The sequence below is a fragment of the Plectropomus leopardus genome, chromosome 17 (assembly GCF_008729295.1).
Source record: "Plectropomus leopardus isolate mb chromosome 17, YSFRI_Pleo_2.0, whole genome shotgun sequence".
In the NCBI taxonomy this organism is placed as follows: domain Eukaryota; kingdom Metazoa; phylum Chordata; class Actinopteri; order Perciformes; family Serranidae; genus Plectropomus; species Plectropomus leopardus.
The window spans coordinates 25,502,653-25,518,149 of record NC_056479.1 but is presented as its reverse complement, the minus strand read 5'-3'; the positions used below and the strand labels follow the sequence as shown (position 1 = coordinate 25,518,149).

General features: G+C 39.6%; 1 protein-coding gene across 2 annotated transcripts in view; it reads left to right on the top strand.

Moving 5' to 3' along the window:
• Positions 1-15,497, top strand: part of pvalb6 (parvalbumin 6) — a 57,105-nt gene that overhangs the window by 27,118 nt on the left and 14,490 nt on the right. The window contains exon 1 of one of the 2 annotated variants that reach the window (XM_042504711.1): positions 14,735-14,765. The exons of the other annotated variant lie outside the window; for it this stretch is intronic. The gene's annotated coding sequence lies outside the window, so the exon portion shown is untranslated. Of the gene's footprint in view, positions 1-14,734; positions 14,766-15,497 lie in introns of those variants that run through there. 2 annotated transcript variants of the gene reach the window in all.

The window sequence follows — 15,497 nt, the reverse complement described above, 5'->3', positions numbered from 1 at the left end:
CGAGTTTGGCATTTCGGCTGTTGTCATCTTGATATTTTGAAGCCAAAAGTGACCATATGTGGATAAGAGGGAGGAGCTGTGGAGGATGGACCTATGGGGGTTGAGTCACTCTTGGAGCCAGTCTCTAGTGGCTGTTTTAGAAACTGCAGTTTTTGGCACTCCTGTCTTTGCTTCACCTTTTTAGTCCCAGAAGCTGCAGCTTGATCACAACCAGTAACAGTAGCCTGCATATGAGGCATTAAGGTAACATCATTAAAATGTATTATCTACCAATGATCTGCATGTGAAGTGTTTAAGAGACATCTGTAAGTTGTAGCTACAGAAATAACCTTGGTTACACTTAAAGTACTTTGCTAAATAGTATTAACAGGCAGAACCACTTTCTCTATACTTAATGTACTGAATCAATTGCATTTTTTCAGTGAGGCTGGAAAAAAAAATCTCATTCTGTTATATTTCCAGCATATTAGATGCTTCACAGTGAGTAGGACCACCTAGCTCAAGTCCAAACGGTTATAATCTGATTAAACGCTTTGGGCCGTGTAAACACACATCTTATCCCATCACTTTATGTAGAGCGCATGCAGTTAAGTTGGAGTCTCTAATCAGAATGATTTAATCAGACTGAAGAAATAATCCATGTTACCACAGTTACTGCATAATCGCTATATAATAACTGAGTCATGAAACTTTTGTGCCTGTAAAGTACTGCTGTGTGTGTGTGTGTGTGTGTGTGTGTGTGTGTGTGTGTGTGTAGGGATGAACGGGCGAAAGGGTAAGCTAGTGGCAGATAAAGTCACATTTGGAAGAGGCTGTTTGATCCAAAGCAAGCTCTGCATGAAAGCACAAGAAACTGAACATGAAATTGGATCTTGAGGTTGTTGATGCTCTTTTTTTTTCTTCTCCACAGTGGGATTCAGACTGTTTTCCAAAAGAAATCTTCCTCCATAAAATTAAGTTAGTTAAGTAGTTACATTTAAATCAAAACATACCTCATTGCATTAATATTTAAAGTGCCCACTGGCCGATTTGTTCCATGGGGATTTTTAGACTTTCCATTAGCTGTCTTGCATCAATAACGTCAACACAAACCACTTTCTGTGGCTGCATACACTCCAGAGCCTTTGTTTTATAATTTCACCCTAAATTAATGTTTGACATTTGCCAACTTTTATTCTAAAATCCAAGATGATACACCTGAGTCTTTGTCTGCAGCGTTTGTTAATCAACACCCTCATTCTGCAGAGTGAACCATGAGAGCAAATCGTTCTTCTAAAGATTTATTACCCTTGTTTCCCGAGAGGTCATGAATGATGTTATTTGTTCAAAGGCTCTGCGACACTTCACCCAAACTGCTCAATTATAACCGCTGCTATCTCCTTCATGAAATGCACCGCAGCTAGTGTTGTGTGAATTCATTTAATCCAGGAATTATAATGAAACCAGTTTTGCAGAGCGTAAAAAGAAACATGTTGTGATGTTTTCTCGTGACAATATGATAAAAAGACGTTGCAATTTCTGGGTAGAAGTCAATCATTTTCGTGACTTCATTAAACCATCTAAACTGTTACTGAGTTCAATGACAGCACCGACGGCCCCACGGTCAGGTTGAGTGAGTGCTCTCTCATCTAATCAGATCATACTGTGGCTGTAGGTGTGCACTTAATAAGTCTAACAAGTCAGGCAGCTATGGGACATTAGCAGGGAGTAGATCGATGCACATGAAATGCCAGTGCATTAACTTGACTTAATTATAGTGTCAAACCCCATCTCTTCCCTCCCTGTAACACACAGATATGCAAATACACTCAGTGAAGCCAATTTTCGTAGAGGCCAAACGGTGAGACTCTGAGTCCAGGATGCCATTGTGTCCAGAAAGACTTTTTCCCCACAGACTTACACTGTGAAAGAGACGACGGTAAAGCAGAAGCTACGTTCTTTTAATGTCACAACTCCCACGAATTAACTCATTTCACTGTTGGGATTTGATCCATTCTGTCTGATAACATATCAAAAGAAAAAAGAACCACAAGATTATATAATTTTTTCCTTAGGGTTAAAGCGTAAGTTAGTCACTCTGCTCGCAGAGATCTGCACTGTGGTCGCTCTCTGGGCCTGACTTGTGGGCTTCGAAGCCAAGTTTGATAAGCCAAAAGCTAGAATTATGACTCCAGGGTCGGTCATGTGATGCCATTGGTCCCCACCAAAAAACCTTTTGTCATTGTCATTTTTCATTGACACAACCCCTGTAAATGAGCCGTTTCACAAACAGAATTTGATGTATTTGGCTCGATATCATTTGGAGGGTCCAGAAGAAGCGCAAGAATAAATCATTTTATCTCCATTCAAGTTAGCAGAGCGTTATACTGGAATTAGCCCGCCCAGTCAGTGGCAGTGCAGATATTCTGGGTAATTTCACATCGTGGAAAAAGAGCTTTTTTTGGCTTCATGCACCACTGAGCAACTTTCATAGGAATGAACACGGCCCCACTGTTGATGCTGTATCCAGCTCTCTCAATACATTCATGGTCAGCACTTCAAGTGGTGCTAAAATATGTTTAAATGCTAAATGCTCTCTCACCTAGGCTATCTAGGGGGGAGACGGGAGGGTGGCCACCAAATTTCCGCCCGCCCATGTATTACCAGCAGTAATCATGAATGTGTGGCACCAGAAGCTAGCTCCCACTTGACTTTTGTGGTGCATGCTACAGAGTAGCCAAGACAAATTTAACTAATCGTTGAAGACCATAGAGTGGGTATTTGACACTACACTTCTGTATGTAAATGCAGCTAGCCAGCTGTCTGTCAGAAAGCATTTGACATTTGCATGACAAAATATTTTTTAGCTTATTGATGCAGTGTAGTGCCAGGATAAAGGCCTCTTGTATTTCAGCTAATATTGCATGTTCCTTCTTTAAGAACATTCATTGGTTAGTTACCAGTTAATGGGTGTTGGGCTATTGAAGGCAAAATTAATTGAAAATGACATCCCCACTGAAGACATAGATTCACAAATGAGCACACATATAGTATAAATATAAAGCCTTACAATAAGCTGAACACACACACACACACACACACACACACACACCCACACCCACCCACACTTATTTAATGTGCACTAATGACTTTAATTAGTAGTTAAATTGATTGATGGATATAATGATAGAGGTCCCTCCTTTCTTCCTTACAAAGTGTTGTCCAGAGGAATCCTTCACCCGAGTGAGTCCTTGACTGAAATTAGATTTCAACTGCATTGCGGCTGGCGTTCACAGCACACTGTTAGCCAGTTAGCATAATGCTTGTTAATGGAGCATCCACTTAGGAACGACTCTTAAACCTATGCTGCCCATAAAGAGCAAATAAAGTCAGACATCTGCAGGATGAGAGCGCAGAGCAGGTGCTGTTTTCTCCACAAACGCCGGTCTTGTTATCGCCCTAATGTTTTTATAATGTGCAGCAGTTAGTAGTGCGGTGACACCAAGTCGCCCTTGGATTAACAAAAGGAACACACGAACGTCAGGCCGTCTGCGACAGACAGTTGTTGTTGGTTATTATCATAATGTGCAGATGTGGCCATGTGCCGCTGGTGAAATTCAAGCTTGAGAGGATTTAAGGGTGGAATAATCTTTAGAGATTTTCTCTTTTTATTGCCTGACACCAGTGATTTGTTTGAATTCGATATAGTTTCCAGCTCTCACCCCACACATACCAATACATTTCCCCGTACGCACACCAAACTTCAAGGTCAAATGCTTCTTTTTTCATTTTTGAACATATATGTGTGTAGCAAGTGTGTGGGTCTACTGTATATGTGCACATTTGCATGCATATGTTGTGTAGGTGTTTGCAAATGTGAGTAGGAGAAGGGTAGCATGAGGCATATATGCAGAAATGTGTGAGTGTAAGTGTGTGTTTGTGCATGTGTGAATTTAAATCTTCTGTTTTTTATTTGAATGCTGTAAAGCTCCAGTTGCTTGTAGACAAAAAGGAATGAAACAAAATCTTACATAACGCTTCATTTACTGCCTTTCAAATTAATGCACGTGTGAATTAAGACAAATACTATCTTACTGTTAACACATTTAATGATGGAGTGTATGAACCAAAGCTTTCCAGCACTGTCTCTACCCATCTGTCACATTTTCACAAAATTTTTAGAAAATTGGCTAAAAAAACTGTATATTTATGCAATCTTCCATCCAATGCTGTTATGCAAATATTAGGAGTTGATTAATCGAGATATACAATAGGTGGCTCAAATTTTTAAGACGGGTGCAAGTGCAGGGGAAGAGGGTGCAACTAAATGGTGTTATTAAAAGAGCGCCAATTGAATATTAAACGAAAGAAGACAATGGATTTATAATAATGGAGAACACATGGAAGTGTTTTTTTTTTTTTCTGGATAATAAACATTTTAAAAGCCATCCAAATTTAACACATCATTAGCTAGGAAGTGAGTCATCTCACTATTTGTATAAGTTAATTTGTTTAAATTGACCATTAATCTTAATGCTTGGTACATAATTTACTGTTCACTGTCTTTGTTTGTGTGTTTGCTTGTTTTATTAAATGTTTTTAATATTTGGTGTTTCCACTCAGAAGCAAATTGAAAATGTGCATAAAAACAAGTGGATGGAAATGCACCTATTGACTTAACGTTGATGTTTTTGCACATTGGATAGTATTTCAGATTATGATTTGAATCATAAAATACAAATATGACTATAAAATGACCATCCAGTCCATCTATTTTGTAATATAAGAGCCACACTTATATGTGCAGACATTTGTTTGCAAAAAAAAAAAATAAGTTCATGCTAAAAATATTATTTAGGTTTATTTTACAATTTAAATAAAATGGTAAATTTATTGAAATGACCTTTAAATTACTTGTTAAACATATTTTTGTATAGGAAATATAGTTTGAAAACTCCCTTCGCCTCTACTAGCTCTCAATCTTATGTTATCTGTCAGAAGCATATTCCATTTCCTCCCATTAGAAGCAAAAACAAATTTGAGTGACTGCACCGGATATAAATTAACTGCTGAGCGCAAAATTAATGAGCTTCGAAGCTGCCAGAGATAAGGCAGCTTGTCCCCACACTCAAGTTATATTTTGCAGATACTTTATATGGCATGGTCCTGTTTTTTGGTTTTTTTATAGATTGTTACCTGTTTTATTTTGAAGGTCTTTTCTCATGTGTCATATCTTGTGCTACTTCCCGCATTTGTCATTTTTTCTCACACCTGTGTTTCATCACTTGTGTATCTACAGCGTGCTTTTCCTCTGTTAGTTGTCAGGTCATCCACGTTTGCCGCTGGTGTCCCTCATGTTTGTTGCACCGTCCCAGTTTACTCCTGCTTTACTTGTTTTGATTGATTGATTTTTCCTTGTACTTGGATTTTGTTTAAGCAGCTTTAGTTTTTTTTTTTTCGCCTGCCTGGTGTTCTACATTTGGGTCTTTTTTAAACTGTGAAACATAATAGTACACCTCCTCTAGGGACGCCAGTGACCCTCATTTACTTACCGAACCATCCTAAACACTCAATCAATCAGCATTCACTTATTTTTCTATCTCTAATATGCATTTCTCTCCCTCTCCCAACTTTTCAGCTATTTGTTTTAAAAACTTTGGAAACTTTTCTTCGACTTGGTTAGAAAAGTTTTGCGACGCTTCTCTGTCTCTCTCTGTGTGTCTTTGAATACTCATCGACTCTCATAACACGGTGTTAGAACTCATATTGCGTCTGAAGTCAGTCTCAACTATTCCCAGACACCTGTTGCCGGGGTTCACACTATTCTGCCAGCCAAGGCCGGCACCAGATACTGTGTGAATAACTCCCCTACACTGACACACACTTGAAAGGACATGATTTAGATAGCATATTAAATTGTAGAAGAGTATTTGGATGATTTCCATCACCATGATCTGACTGGTGCAGCTTTTCACCCAACATGTACAAATGTCACCACATCCCTCGATCTCAACAGCATCTAGAAAAATGTCAAATAATTCTCTTTAATCAGAGGCTTTTAGTCTTGTAGTGACGCTAATATTGCTTATTATAATTGTACTCTGGTGTGTTTTCGAAAATCAGCAATCAAAAAACTTTTAAATAATTTAAGTCTGACACCTTCTCCCATCTAAAGACAATGTAAGTTTCCCATCCTGCTCCTGGCGGACACATAACTCTAGAAACACAAGATAAAAAGCATCATGTCGACAGTTTTCTTCTCCATTCAGCATCAATATAATCCATAAAGATACATTTTATTTGTGTACAAACTGGCCATAATCGCGAACTGCTGGCTGTTTCTTTCACACAAACAATTCTGCACTTAATGGCGAGACAACTCTGTCCCCTGATCGTAGCTTTTATACAGAGCCCTGAGGCAGAATAGTGCTGCAAAATTCCCATGAAAAACTGCCTTAAAACAGCTTGGATTGAGTTTTATGACCACCCCGACACCAGATGATTGAGATCCCAGGAGCACACCACGACTCCTGCAAAACTCTGACGGTTATATTCTGACATTGAAATTATGTCTGCGACAATGAAACTGTTTGAAAAGTAATTTGGCGTGAGGCCAGCATAAGCCAGCAGCTCATCGCAACCTCATCGCACAACAATGATGACAGCGGAGATAAAGTGATGATAGTGATAAAGATTAAAAAAAATAAATAAAGATGCTGCCAACAACCTTCACACTTCATGGCTTGGATCACTCCAACACTGACCTGAGATCTCATCTTCCAGACTGTGCAGACCAATGCACAGTCGTGGAAAGATGCCTGACAATCTTTCTTCTCCACGCTCATACATCTTCCCCTCTATAAATCACATTAAACACATCTTCTTTTCCTCCGTGCAGCCCTCTGCCTCCTCTTTTTGCCATCCTATCTGCTGAGGCGTCGTTCCTTTCTGTGTATACCGACAGGTCAATCAGTCTTTCTGTCCTCTAAGTCCCTTGGTATCTCTGTACCTCTGATAACTGCTGGCCCTGCAGCGGGTCCTTTGCATCTAAAGGACCTTATTATATAGTCTAAGAGGGGGAACATTTGTTGGGATGCCTTAGTGTTTATGCTGAAAGAACAATGATTAAGCAGGTGCAGGAGCATCAGGCGAACATATACACATTGGATACACTCACACAGAAACAGACAGCGGATGAGATTGGATTGGATTTCCTATTAAGAGGCAAATCATTCCTCTCCTCTCCCTGTCTATTTCTCATTTTTGTTGTCACTCTTACCCCCTCTATCTATCTATCTATCTATCTATCTATCTATCTATCTATCTATCTATCTATGTATCTATCCTCTGCTCAGCACGTCATATTTTTTTCCATTTTTCTTCTATTCTCTCCCTCTTTATTTTTTCATCCATCTCTGCCTTTCATGTTTCCCTTGCCATTCTTAGTCCACTCTTTTTTTTTGTTGCTCCGCACCTTTACAGTGTGATGGAGAGACAGATGGAAAAATAACTGCTGAGACAGAGTAATGTAATAGTGCTCTTGGAGGACGGAGATGATGCCATATAACAGCTCTTTTTCTCTTTCTCTCTCTCTAAAAGACGCCTGTGAGTGCATGCCATGATACATTCTGAAAAGGTGTGCCATTGCGTATTGACATTTTACATATTTACATATTCTTTCAACTACTTTCAGTTGTTTTTATGGATTTTATGGTCTTGGAATGGCTCATACAACACATATTGTTGATTTGTTGATGTTATAATGTAAAATGCTTTATTTCCTCACAGTACTGGCAAAGTGAAGCATGCCCAAATGGTTTGTGACATTTACGTGCAAACATCACATTGAAATCTGAGTGCATTCTTTAAATCAAAACACTTTTTGCTTCAGAAGTATTGTTTTGGGTAGAAGTACTTACATTTAAGGTAGTCTCGACTTCAGTATTTGTTCCATGCAATCTTCCTAATCATGTCTTTCTTCCTCAATCATGTCTGTGTCTATCAAGCCTGTCACTTTGCACAGACTTCAGCACTTTACGCTGCCCCGAACGAAATAAATCACACAGACTAACTCCCTCTGAATGCAAAAGCTTGTCAGAAAAAGATGCTGATGGTGGAACTTTGTTCTAAATGCATAATTGGATCAGATGTTAAGAGAAAGCTTTCCTGCTGTGCAAAGACAACCTGTACAGTACTGAGCACAAGTGAAGTCATAGACCTGCAACCTCAGTCACCATCATATGCTGTTAAAGCATTTAGCAGATGTTCTTATCCAGCGATTCAAACCACTGAATAAGAAGTACTGGAAATAAATAAAAGAATAACAAATAGATTGACAATGTATGTTTGGTTGCCAAGCACAAAGTGAGGAACAAATATCGAGCGGAGGCAGTGCAGAGGCAACATCAGTGTTTTGAAATTGACAGAACTTTTTGAACTGCTAAAAGAAGCAGAGTTGACCTTGTGGTTATAGAGGATAAGAGACGGATAGAGAACTAAAGGATAGGAGAATCACAAATTAAGAGCCAAGTATAAAGAATATGTCATCCAATATTAATCGTGCACTGTTGCTACAACCTGTTCTATATGATAATGTACCTTTTTTCTAAGATGCGGTAAGATGTTGTCGAGGATAATCCTAAGAATTATGCCCTGGGCAAGACTTTCAAAGGAGGAAAGAGGTTGTGGAGGGCAAATTGACATTTCAGTCAGACATACCCAGGCACATTTTTTAACCTTGAAAAGGAGAAGTAGAATTCAGTGTCATCTGCATAGCAAGGCATTGAAGGTAATATTGAAAAGATGACAACAATACTCTAGGCTAACTTCTGAGATGTGATGTCAAGGTAGAGGGACCTGGTTTATAATAAGAACAGGGGTAACAAGGGTTTAACCCCTATATCCCTGTTTGTCATATGTTGAAGTTTGGCAAAGGCCTGGCATCCACCTAATGATATCAGGGCTTGTTTTTGTCTTGTATCTGAATGCAGAAGGTGTTGGCAGATCTCGACATAGAAACGGGTCAGCAGTAACTCACGAAAGTCAACTCACATGACAAAGAGGGGGTCAGTAGTTAAGTTAAGGCAACGAAACAACTTGGTTAGGGTGAGAAAAAGATTGTGGTTGACTTGTGCTTGGTGGACCCATCAACCTCCTCTTCCACCCACCCTGGACTTCCATGCATCTTTATACAATTGTAATTGCTTTTAACATCTAATTATGATGCGGATAGGTTTACACTGGAGTTTTTTTTAAAGCCTGATGAATCTCATATGGACACTAATGGTTGCAATACCCAAGTGATGCATTTTGATGCCCTGGGAGTGAGACCAGACTTGTAGTGAAAACAGGTACCTCTATGAAACTTGACTGTCTCACAGAAAGTATTGATTGACAGTGTCCAAAACAGCAGATAAATTGAGCAAAATATAAAGAGTGACTGGTGTTGCACACAGGCGAACAGGAGGGAAGACAAAAAGGTTCAGCAGAGAAGATGGATACCTTTTAGTCAAATAACAATTTGTGATACTTAGGTGTTTTCTGGCACATATATGCATAGTTTTTAGAGTACAAAATCAAACTGTGCAGATACCAGATGGCCGGAAACACAGCTTCTCTGTCTCTCTCTGTCTCTCGATGCTACCCTCAAAGAGGTTCCCAATGTGTCTGCATTATGTCGGCTTACCTGGACTCAGGTTCAAAGGGATCTCTCTCTCTCTCTGCTGTCTCCTGCCTCTTCTTATTTGCATCACTCTTCTTTTCCTCCCTGGAATTTGTTTTATCCTCCTATTTGATACAGAGAATGACTTCCCTTTGTTCAAAGTTACGGGATGTAATGAAAAAGTAATCTTATGTGTAATCAAAATCTGTGCAGGAAATAGTTTCACCAGAAGTTTATTTAGTATGTAGAAAAGAGAGGACAATGCAATAGCAGAAATGAATACAAATTAGTAGTGTTATAGATATTAAATCACAAGACTCACATGCATTTAATCCCAAATTTTCAATCTAATTTTAACTTGGATTGTCCTCTCTGGGTTAGGAGAGAGTTACTGCCTCACACCAAGGAGTTCGTGTGTCTGGTGATCTTGTTCACGAATAAACTGAAGCGTGAGATCAATAGGTGGTTTGGTGTGACATCAGTAGTGATGCGGATGTTGCATGCGACCGTTGTGGTGATGAAGGAACTGAGCTGGAGGGCTAAGCTCTTGATTTACAACTCAATTTATGTTCCAAGCCTCACCTATGGTCATAAGCTTTGGCCAGTGAGCAAAAGAATGAGATACAAGAAGCTGAAATTATTTTTTTGAGTACAACAACGGCTCCTTTGGGTCTTGCTCCTTATAGGCCAGTTGAAGTCGTGAAAATGGATATTTGGAATTTTAACATATTCAATTTAGAATTACGTGTTTGCTCTGCGACACAAATACTCGAATATCATTTGACTAACTGTCTCAGACCTAAAGTGGGATACCCTCCGGAGAATTTCAGAATGAGCAGTGCTTGTTTGCGTGATTAACAATAGATCTGGTGATGGTTTGCATGACTGCTAAGAAAGCCCCAACGGCAAATAACAAACACTGTAAATGAACCAGTGAGGAATGTTGTAATTTTCAGCATTAATAAGCCAGCCAGTAAGCACACACATCATTTGAGATAAGCTCAAACAAACCATTACGAGCAAGAGTCCCAGAAGTATTCACACAAGCCAAAAGTCTTTTTAATGATGGTGATGCAGGGATAATCAAAAAATTGAAGCAGTGGGACAACTGGGACAAGATTTCGGATGCTTTTTAGCTAAAAGCAGTGTTAAGTAGAAGTATGCCTTGTTGCCATTGATAAGAGAATAGAGGGAAAAAGTATGAAAGGTTTCCATTTTTTCTCTGGTAGCAACCCCAGATGGTTTTTCTTGTCAGACAGTATGCAGGCTTTGGGTGAGATGTTATCTTACCCAGGACGTGAATGCTCTCTTCCTTATTTTCAGTCATTTTGCTTTCTCCTCCTGACCCTCCACGGCTGTCCATGCCTCATCGAACATCGACATTCCCTGGTGAGGTCCATTGTCAACCTTTAGCCCTCTACCACTTCACTGGCTTCATCCCTCCCTTTTCACTTCTCCTCTGCTCTGTTGGCATTCCTCTTTTATTCTCTTCTTTGCCATTCTTCTTTTAATTCCCCCCTTTCATCATCTACTTCTATCTCCCCTTCTGGCTCTGCATGTCACTACTCCATCACCCCCTCCCTCCTTCCTCCCGTCCCCCTGCTGAGCCCCCTGTCAGCCCAAAGAGAACTGCAAGAAGCACCCTGGCACATCATGGGGGTCAAGGCATCCCCCTCTGCGGCCCTTATGAATTTAGACGAGCATATCAGCAAATGCATAGAACAAGGGAGAGAACACTAGTCACAAGGTTGCATCAAAATGAGATAAGAGATGAGAGAGGAAGGGCATGGAGTTGTTAAAGATTTAGAGCTGTGAGAGGAAGGTTTGTGAATTAGGCTGGGAGTTATGTCCCTGTGCAGTTACACCAAGGGGAATACAGAAAAGAGACAAAGAGAAAGTAAAATGCAAGTTTCATAGAGCTGCTGATCAAACTTTCCTCACACCATAGTGAAAATAGGTGATTTGTCAGTATCTGCCAAAATGACCCATATGATTGTTCTCAAAATAACTCCCATGAGCAGTTTTTGAGCTATTGTGGTCGATACCAATGACGGTATATAAAGAGAGATGATGCGTCTCCTCTTTCACCAACTGCACAAAAGTGAAGCCAAAATATCCTGCGAATGGCCACTTTAATCTTGCGGTCGTGACATTTGGAGCCAGAAAGATTTTTTTGCATTGACTTACATTGGAAAAAAGAAATTTGTAAATCAGTGGATAATTTTTTGTGAGGGTCAGAACCCTGCCAAAACGGCATTTGTGCAGTCTAAAAGAGCCGCAAGATTAAATTTTATAAACCCCCATTCAAGCTAGTGAAGTGCTAAACCAGAAGTTTGTCGCTCTGCCGGCAGAAGCTACCTGCTCGGGCACGCTCAACTGCACTCGGACGTCGTAAGTCTCTCATGCACAAGCTTCATGGGCCCATAGATCTGGGTATTCTACACCTGAAAAAAGGGCTTTTTTGTGTCATGGGCCAAGAAACAGCTCTCATAGGAGTTAACAGAGCCCCACCTCCATAGCTGTATCCAGACTTTCTTAATACATCCATGCAATATATCCTTTGAAAATGCACAGGATGGTTTGTGTAATCCCCTACAAACTAGCACCCCACAAATGACTTTACGTACTTAACGTAAAGTTATGGAGGTAAGGTTTAAGGAAAAGAAACATTGTGAGGACGTACCTTAAAATTACTCAAAGTTCACACAGTTACAAACACCGGTCTCCTTGAGAAAATTCTGGTGGAAAGTCCTGTCTTTATGACCCATATTAATAAATTTAGGTGCATTACTTTTAGTAGGAAAATGTACAAACAGTGCATGAGTGTAGCCTGTGTTATGTCGTCCATCTTTGTAATACAGTCCTTGGTCAAGTCTCCTGAGTAAAGCTAATATTCAAACACTGAGAGGGCTTTGTGAGTAAACATACATCATTTTAAGTGTTTGCTCAAGTGACCCATCCTGTCATTTTTCTGGTGAGGACAGATCCTGGCATGTAAGAGCTTTAACAAAACATCTCATAATTAAGTTGCAAATAATAAATCTCTGCCACCTTCAAAATAATTCTGGCCAAAAAAACCCCATCCAATATCAATAAAACATCTAGTTGTCTCATAAATATAATACCTTGACAGTAACTGATATACCAGCTGTTGTTAAAAGTACAGAGAACACCCGTTCCTGTTTTCATGACTCTTACACACTCATGACATTTCCTTAAGTCCAAAGCGCACAAACATTCACATCACGCACAGACACTTAAGATCACATAAATCTATCCCTCCCAAGAAAACTTGTTTATGGCTTTCACGTATAGACAGTAGCCTTTAAGTCTCATATCTGCCTCTCAAAACTAAGCACTTCCTAAAGGTCAGTTTGAGAGGCTCCTCAGGGATACCGCAGGTGGAAACAGCTGATGGGTGCTGTGATCTATAATCACTTCTCATCTATAAGTGAGCCTCGGGGAGGATTTCTAAGAAAGGAGTGCTGCACTGTCCCGGGGGGATATGCAGCCTGGCAATGCCAGAGTGTTTTATTGTTGAGGTTAACGATGAAGAGCAATGGGGCCCCTTGCAGATTCTTTCTCTGCAGAGAAAAGTCTGCATAGTGAACCATGGAAGTTTTCTGGATCTCTGCAGGTCTATTGATTTTACACAATAATCACACCTAAAACCCCTCAAACCTTCTGTTTAGCCCTTTGAAATGTGACGAAATTGGCTTTGAATTCGTTCAAAAACAAGAGAAGAGGGCGACTAGCAACTGGTGGCCCAAAAAAACCAAGCGAAAAATAAGCAAAGAAAGGAAGAAAGAGAAAAAAGAAAATTACCCCGAGAAAGCACTATTTTGTTTCTGTAAAATATTTTTAAATAAATAATTAAGAAAATTAAAACATTTTTTTCTGGACATTTTTTCCCTATTTTTAAAATAATTTCTATAATCCCCCACCACTTATTTTCAGATACTTTATTTGTCAATTTTTAATATTATTTTTGCAGTTTGCAGGACATGTCTTGCCAAGTGGCTATTTAGACACTACGTCAATTGGCTTCAGATCACGGCTTTGTTTCTGGGGTAGTAACCCAACTAGGGAGATGAGCACATCATTTTTATCTAGCTAGCCAACCAGGTAGCCCAATATCACTAGACTAAGAGTTCAAAGAGAGAATCCATCAACTATCATACGGCCAATATTTCAGGCTGATCCGGTGCAGATTTCCGGGCCAAGACTTCCTCTACCGTGTGCCGGTCATTTTGGCTAATCACTATAAACAGATTTTGGTTTCACCTCATTCTCAACTGTAGTTGGCACTGAGAGAATTTTGGTCTTAATATATCTACCAACAACCAGATGGAGATCCTTGAATAAAAATCATATCAAATGGGGATCTGTGGCCAAATGTGTATCCATTTAGAGGTGCTTGACATGGAAAAGTTTGAGAGCCACTGATTTTTGTACCATAAAAGAATGGTATGACCTGGCAAACATAAAATTTCACTGATGTAACATGTTTTTCATTGCAATAATTTGTCAAAAAAGGCTTTGTTTAGCATTTTCCAATCTGTTAGTACAGTAAGACACTTGTGATGAAAGTAGAGAAGGTCTGGGGCTTGTCATTTGTTACTGATGATGCCTTAAAGGAAAGAATTGGTCGATGAAAATTAAAAGTTTAAGAGAAGAGAGAGATAGAGAGGCACAGAGAAAGCTAAGGGGAGAGATGGGATCAGAGGGGGGACTAGAGGACAGAGCCAGTGTCCCTCGGGTGGGAGGAGAAAATTAGTTGGAGAAATCAAACGGCTGGGAGGAGGAAGGAGGGAGTGTTAGAGAAAGGGAGGGGTGAGAAAAGGCAAGCATGAGAAAAGAAGTCCTGCTGGTGAGAGAGGTGGAGATTGACGATTATTAATAGTCATGTTTGATTAGCATGAGTGCAGTCAGGAAAGCGATACGGGCCGGCCTTAGCAGCGTATATCACTGACCCCATGCTGAACTGGGCGCCCATTTTTCATCCCAAAATAGTTGAGGAGGACTTGTATAAAACAGAAAGAGCAGAGCCTCTGATCTTTTACTGATCGTCCCGCCTGCACCTTTCTGGCCCTTCTCCCTCAACACCCGTCAGCCAAGTAATAAGGTAAGAGGGAGATCTGACCAAATAAAAAAGAGACAGATGAGAGATATGGCAGCATGTTTTCAGGGATCTTAACCCACTTTCCTGCTTCCAGACACCTTTCAGAAGAACTGAAATCTTTGAATCTAGGGAAAAATGTAGAGGGAAAAAGAGAAAAGCTAGCAAAAAAACTATACTTGTAACTATCAAAACTAAATATTTAAAAGTATGTCACAGAATTATTATAATTCATAACCACTTTTTCCCAAGTCGTTTCCTGATTTATGTATTTATTTTTTACTCATTTCCAGGTAATTTTCTTGTGTTTTTTACTAATTTCTTGTTCTTTTTTGGGGTTTTTTGTTGTTCATTTCCCTCTTCCCATGTTTTTTTTTTTTTTTTGAAGAAATCGAGCCCATCTGCTCAGGTTTCAAAGGGTTAAAAAATCCAGGTTATCACAAGGCACAAATATGCACATATTGAATGGATGGGTGTATTATAGTTGATATCGACATCACAGCAGTTCTTCAATTCTTGTCCATTTGCAATCAATTGCAGTGATAAAATAAACTAATAGGAGAGGTGATAGATAAAGAGACGTGGAAAAAATGCAATTTACCTTCTTTTACAGGCTCCTTTATAGAATGAGATCAGATAAAGATACAGTATAACAACAAGGTAATTGCTTTCTGATAGCGGCGGTTTGCTGCCAAAAGAAGAGCCCATTTTGTTGCAGCGCCTGCTTGTGATTTCTTT